Genomic DNA, 7,109 nt, shown 5'->3' on the forward strand with positions numbered 1-7,109 from the left:
AGAAGCATCCTTTGTGTAGTTTATTAGTTCAGCTACAATTGTGATTATCTCAGCGACATATTTTCAAGGCACAAAACGAAGAGTTCTTTCATTAGTGAAATCTGAAACAAACCATTTGGCCTTCAACAGGCGTCTAAAAGATTAAGAAACTAATGTAGCTGAGGGAGTGATCTCTGTGGTATTTCAACCTTGTACCAGCCTGTGATTCTCACACATCAATTCTTGGGTCAAAGAGAAAAATAACTAAAACAAAGGGGCCTTATTGAATGACAGAGTTTTCCTGCATAATGTCACTATAAAACAATATCCAGTAAATGCTCCCATGGTACTAAAATACCTAACACTTAGTGTCTCTCCTCCTCCTCCTCCTCCTTTCTTCATGCCGGCTCTCCTTTCGTCTCATCGTGTGACCCGACGTGTCCCTGCATGCATCCCCCCGAGGCCTCCTGAGCTCCTCCCAGTTGTTTCTCTGGCCTTTTTAAAAGAGCAGAGAAAATCCCACAGATCTCGATCCTGTCAGTGTTTCAGTCTTCTCGCAGAAGTTCGTCACTCAGCTGATGTTAAGTAAACACCAGCTGATTAACATTCTTTGGGAAGTGATTAGATCATGAGTTAGATCATCAGAGAGACTCCAGACTTTACGTCCACGTGAAAATCCTGCAGAAAAACACTTTGTGTCATTGTGCTCAGATACGACTGGTGATTGTCCTCCTGAGGTCAGCTACAGGTGCAACAAATTTAATTCATGTTTTTTTGAGCTGCTGAGGAATGCACGTCAATACTGTGATCTTCAACAGAAATCATACTTTTTATTATTTCTCCTGCTTTCTTTGTAAAGCAGCGAATCTGAAAATGACTGCATAACAATAATAATTATTTGTTAGCACTGAAAATATCATTTTGATTAAAGAGCTTGTGGATACTGGTGGATTAACCATTACAGAAACATAAATAACTGTTTTGGAACTATCAGTGCTGTTAGTTTAGGGTCAACCCTCACTGTGGTCTAATACATGTGTTAAGCACTGTTTGGATATGTTTGGGGCTTCAGTAGAACAGCGGAGCAAATCAACCCCCCAACAAACACGTCAAATACCCACTGACTCAACGTTTGAAGGCATTTTTGAGGCTCACAATCTGGTTTTAGTACCAGGGTTACAGTTAGGTCATGGTTAGGGAAAGCTTTGTGTCAATGAGATGTCCTCACTAAGATATGAAAACGAGAGTTTGTGTGTATGCCTGCTTATCTGTGTGGGGAATAACCAGGGCCTTCCCAAGAAAGAGTCTGTTTGGGCTAGGAATAAAAGATACTGACAGACTGAAGAGTGTGTGTGTGTGTGTGTGTGTGTGTGTGTGTGTGTGTGTGTGTGTGTGTGTGTGTGTGTGTGTGTGTGTGTGTGTGTGTGGACATTTTTGCCGTTGGACCTGCAGAGGGAAGAGGAAGTTTATGGAGAATAACTCTAATAGCTCACAGCTGTCAACCGTGTTCTTGTTTCCCCAAAGTTACAAACGTCCTGTGTCAATGTCGCTGGCTTTACACACAGTCCTGTTCACTGGAAGCGTGCTGTATAACGCCCACCTGCTGCTATACTTTATTGTTTTTATTGTTCTGAGAGAGTTTCCTTTCAAATGATGACACCTGTCCAGGTGTTGTTTGTCCTAAGGGCAGGAGAATGGGGATTTTAAAGGTTTACCTCCAGGTAAAATGAGGACTTGTTTTACGAGCTGAAGTGAGACGACAGAAGCTGCAGAAGTGTCAGACATGAGCTGAAACCTTTCAGACTGGATTCCACAGCTCACCTGTGGAGAGTGCACAGGTGACAATATGTGAACAGATTCAGTTCAGTTTTATTTATATAAACCTTTTTTATAGAAACCTCCAAGAACCAGGCTCAGGGAGGGGCGGGGCCATCTGCTGTGATTGGTTGGTGTGAGAGGAGGAAGACAGGTAAGACAATTAGAAATCACGTCTATCCATGATTGGAATGATTAAAATGTTATTAGTGAAGAAGTTCATGAAGTCATTACTAGTTAACGTTAAAGGGATGGTTGGCTCAACAGAGCTCTGACTGTTTGTCAGCCTGGCTACAGAGCTGAAGAGAAACCTGGGGTTGTTCTTATTTTCTTCAATCAGTGATGAATAGTAAGATGTTCTGGCTTTGTGGAGGGCTTTCTTATAAAGCAACAAACTATTTCTCCAGGCTAAATGATGATCCTCTAAATTTGTGACACGCCATTTCCTCTCCAGCTTACGAGTCATCTGCTTTAGGCTACGTGTTTGAGAATTATACCACGGAGTCAGGTACTTCTGATTAGAGGCCTTAGTTTTCACAGGAGCTACAGTATCCAGAGTCGTACGTAGTGAGGAGGTGAAATTATTAACAAGGTAATCGACCTCTGTTGGGGTAGTGTTCAGATAGCTGCTCTGCTCTGTGTTGGTACAGGGCATTGAAGATGATAACAGTGGGTGGATTATATTCTTAAACTTAGTTACAGCACTTTCAGAAAGACATCTACTGTGATGAAGTCTACTCTCCACCGCTGTGTAATCAATTATGATTAATTAATGATTAATTAATCAATTATGCTCACCTTAATCCCAGGGAGCATTGACAGCACTTCTGTGACTTTATTCCTGCTGTAAACAGCCCTAAAATTCATGCTTGAAGCTCATGAACTTTACACAAACCTCATTTTTTGACTGCTTATCTGGAGCTGCATCCTCTGACCTGATGAGTACATGTGTCCATGTACACTATATTCCCAAAAGCATTGGCTCTAGAGTTGAAAGTGATGTTGCAGCTCTTCTGGGAAGGCTTTCCACAGGTTTAGGAGTGTTTATGGGAACGCTTCTTCCAGAAGCACATTTGTGAGGTCACACTGATGTAGGACGAGAACGCCCGGCTCGCAATCGCCACTCTGATGTACGGGCCACGTGAAGTTTGGAGGTCTGCAGAAAGTTGGTGACCTCTGTGAACTGCACGTCTCAGCGTCCACTGGTGTGATTTTACCACTTTGTGCTGTTGTTCCCAGGTGCTTCCACTGACTGTGGAGTGAGAGCAGAGTGAGCTGTTGTTTCACTGATGAATGTAGAAGCTGTGCGTGCCGACGTTATGCACCTGTGTCCACACGATGGAACACCTGGATTAATGATTGGCTGGGTGAGGGGATACTTTGTGTGTGAGGCAGCCTGAGGTAGAAGGAAGATGTAGACTTCCCCCTGCTGGCAGGAATGGGATCCATCACATAAGGTGGAAGGAAATGTGTGTGTGCAGTTAAAGCAGGGTGTGCAGTTGGTGTGAGTCTGAGTGTGTGTGTGTTTGTGTGTTTTCTTGATAAGAGAATTTTGCTCCCGACTCTTAAAGTTCCTCCCTGAGAATTTACCGAGAACGTGGTTTCTCTCTTTGCTCACAGTAATTAATGTCTTCCTGCTCGAAACTGAAAAAACAACCACTCACACACACGACACAGATGGTGTGTGTGAGTGTGTGTGTGTGGGCCAGCCACACAGAGGAGTCGTTATCTGGGTCCGACGTACTGCCTCTGCTCCACAGGAAGAGGCTCGGGCCTAAATCATCGAGCACAAAGACGCTCGGCACGAGAACGTCTGACAGCTTTGGACAAACACAAGAAGAAATCAGGAGAAATATGAAGAATGAGCAGTTAGACAGAGAAACAGCCGTCAGAGGGGTTATAAGTCATGTCACAAACAGTCGTGATGCTGTTTCTGAGGGTCTGCTTCAGTATAGTTTATCTGCTGCATGTATGGCTGCAGTGGAGCCGGGTCACTGGTGTGATGATGATGATGGTGGCACTGCTGAGGGAAGCAGCAGGATGAACTGTGAAGTGTTCAGCTGTAGCCTCTGCTCACACGATGAGGCAAAGCAAACTGCAAAAGCAACCCAAGAGTTCCTCAGGCCAAAGAAACGACATGTTCTTCAATGGTCCATGCAGTCAGCTGATCTCAGCCCAACAAAGCAGCTTTACAGTCATTACACACAAAACTGAAGGACGCCTGTAGAAACACAGCATTTGGTGTTTAGGGGGTTATAAATACATATATTAGTTTAATATGTGCGTTGAAGGACGTGTCCTGGTCAAAAATGACTCCAAGGTTCCTCACAGTGTTACTGGAGGCCGAGGTAATGCCATCCAGAGTAAGAATCTGGTTAGAGACCATATTTCTAAGATTTGTGAAACACATTCACATAAAAGCATTTCTGTGTATATTAGAGGCCATATAAAGAGGCAGGATTCAGAACAAAGTGCTTGATTCGTTTGAAATGCAGCCATGCTGTCATTACTGTAATTTATCTGTCATACAGCATGTGAAGGCTCACTTAGCCTTTCCCATGCAGCCCTGTGCATGCACTTTTCCCTCCTTTTCTACTTTACATGGTGTATTTTGAAGCACTCAGTGTGCAGTTCGATTCAGTTTTATTTACACAGCGCCAAATCACAACAACAGTCGCCTCAAGGCGCTTTATATTGTACAGTAGACCCTACAATAATACATACAGAGAAAACCCCAACAATCATATGACCCCCTATGAGCAGCACTTTGGTGACAGTGGGAAGGAAAAACTCCCTTTTAACAGGAAGAAACCTCCAGCAGAACCAGGCTCAGGGAGGGGCGGGGCCATCTGCTGTGATTGGTTGGGGTGAGAGAAGGAAGACAGGATAAAGACATGCTGTGGAAGAGAGACAGAGATTAATAACAGATATGATTCAATGCAGAGAGGTCTGTTAACACATAGTGAGTGAAGAAGAAACACCCAGTGCATCATGGGAATCCCCCGGCAGCCTACGTCTATTGCAGCATAACTAAGGGAGGATTCAGGGTCACCTGGTCCAGCCCTAACTATATGCTTTAGCAAAAAGGAAAGTTTGAAGCCTAATCTTGAAAGTAGAGATAGTGTCTGTCTCCTGAATCCAAACTGGAAGCTGGTTCCACAGAAGAGGGGCCTGAAAACTGAAGGCTCTGCCTCCCATTCTACTTGTGCAGTGATGCATTAACCTTTCTCACATGCACAGGTGGTGCATTCCTCACATGGACGATGTCTCAGGAATCGGTTCCTTGTGCCTATTGGTCGGTCAGAGTCTCTCCTTCCATGGCTCAGTGGGTTTGTGCCAAACCTTTGCATCAGGCGAGCAGGTCAATGGTCGCTCTCATTTGGATGGCCTCCTTTAGCCCCAAATAGGCAGGACGTCACAAAAAAGGTAAACTGACAGATACATGTTTCCTTGTTTCCTTGGTTCCCAGGAGGATATTACTGGATGCATAGTGGTCTCCATATTTGTTGAAATAGGGACAGTACTGTTGTCCTCCCAGCGGACCAGCAGCTTCTCTCCCTGTGTTCAGACTTTGTAAACTTTTCTTTGGTTTTGAAAGGAACATCAGAGAGATGGTTTGTCCTCATTGTCCCCAAAAATCTCTAATCCTCTCTTTGTCACATCATCCAGGGGTGCAAGCGAATCGAAGAGGTTGTCATGGTGAAATTTCCAACCTTGAGGCTCCTCACCGGGAACGACCTCCAGCTTCTGTCCTGACCCAGTGTCTGAGAGGAGGGTGTGGCTCCATGTGATGCCTGAAACCAGTGGATGAGGCTCCACATCATTCACTGATCTTCTTAAAATTGTATTTATGTTCTGTGTTACAGTAATGACAGTAATGAGACATGCAGACTAATCATCGTAAACTAACCATCGTAGTCTAAGGAGCTTGGAGAGAAAAGCGTCTGGACTTCTTTAAGTTGCTTGAAGACGTTTCACCTCTCATCCGAGAAGCTTCTTCAGTTCTAGAGTCAAATGGTGGAGAGTCCCAGATTTAAGCCCCGTGGGAGTGGGAGTGTGTCCCCCCCTCCCCGAGAGGGACAAAGGAACACCTAATGATCCTCTACCTAACCCCAGCCAAGGTTTTGGGTGAGCTCACCCTCTTCGTGGACTCTCAGTGAGCAACCTCAGCTCAGACATCAGAGACAGAAGCGTTTCCTGCCTCCGGCCACCAGAGGGCGCTGCTGTCTAAGCAGAAGCGCTCATAAAGCCCGGACACTGAGCTTTAATCTAACGATGGAATGGAAAAAAAACTCACGTTTGAAACAAAGGCAGGAGAACATGTTCACAAACACATAATAAACTTTTGTCAAATCCAAGTTTTATGTTTCCAGATGTTTAATAACATCATCAGTTTTATTTCAGACCTTGTGATTTATCACATTTACACAGACAGAATTCACAATCAGCAAGCAGCCTGGTTAGTTTTAACACGATGCAGAGTTTACGATCGTTCAGAGACTTTACAGTTAAAAACCTGCTTAGTGTCAGCGGCGGGTAACATAAAGACCACAGCATCATTTATCTGCTGATCCATCCCTCAGAAAACGCATAAATTAATAACCAGACTGCCTCCATGGAAAGCAGCAAACACAGAGAATAATCTGGTAGCTGCTGATGAATCTTCTTTTATTCTGACATCACTGATTAGCAGAGGAAAAGTCTGAGCCCTGCTCCCCGTCCTGTTCTCCGTTTCCCTGTCTGACTTCTCAGTTCACTTCCTGTTTTATTTTGAAGGTTTTTGTGTTGTCTTTCCCTTTTTTGTTCTTTTTCCTGCTCTTATCTTATAATCAGAGAGATTTATCTGTGCTTTTTTTCCGAATCAGGTGCGTCAAACCGATTCATCCGACATGACTCATCAACGTTTTTTTACTGTTGAGTAGAAAAAAATGTCCACACACTAAAAAAACTGCTGATATGATAAAGCTGTGTAGCGCCTCTACTCAGGACCAGTACACTCTCACTTCAAATAGAGACCCTAGACATCTTACTAGGTTCAGGAGGAGGTTTTGTTTTGGGGACTCACAAAAGGAGTTGGCTTGGAAGTGAATAACTGGGACCTTTATTGCCTCAGTACCATTTATATACATATACAACACAATAACCCAAATTGCACACTAATAGTGCATTTTAAAGGTGAATACATGTAAAACAAAACAAAATAAAGACATTTAAATGGAAGATTTATACTGAACAGTATCAGAGCTCTTGGGAATGAATGAAACAGATTAAAGTGTTCCTGTTGTGAAGTTTGAATTGTCCAGTCTGAATTGTCC

At 43.8% G+C, this 7,109-nt stretch overlaps 2 long non-coding RNA genes across 2 annotated transcripts in view; one reads left to right on the forward strand and one right to left on the reverse strand.

The window, feature by feature from the left end:
• Window positions 1-349: 349 nt before the first annotated feature.
• The window catches only part of LOC146685275 (uncharacterized), a 6,825-nt gene continuing 65 nt past the window's right edge, over window positions 350-7,109 (forward strand). Inside the window, exons 1-2 of the long non-coding RNA XR_014917050.1 lie at window positions 350-1,948; window positions 5,035-7,109. The exon at window positions 5,035-7,109 is cut by the window's right edge and continues 65 nt beyond it. This is a non-coding gene — a long non-coding RNA (uncharacterized LOC146685275). The remainder of the gene's footprint in view (window positions 1,949-5,034) is intronic.
• LOC146685276 (uncharacterized) overlaps window positions 6,873-7,109 on the reverse strand; it is an 827-nt gene continuing 590 nt past the window's right edge. The window contains exon 2 of the long non-coding RNA XR_014917049.1: window positions 6,873-7,109. This exon is cut by the window's right edge and continues 316 nt beyond it. This is a non-coding gene — a long non-coding RNA (uncharacterized LOC146685276).

Source organism: Copadichromis virginalis, linkage group LG20, assembly GCF_057382275.1.
Source record: "Copadichromis virginalis isolate Kocher_CV1m ecotype Utaka linkage group LG20, C_Virginalis_male_GT1.1, whole genome shotgun sequence".
NCBI classification, from domain to species: domain Eukaryota; kingdom Metazoa; phylum Chordata; class Actinopteri; order Cichliformes; family Cichlidae; genus Copadichromis; species Copadichromis virginalis.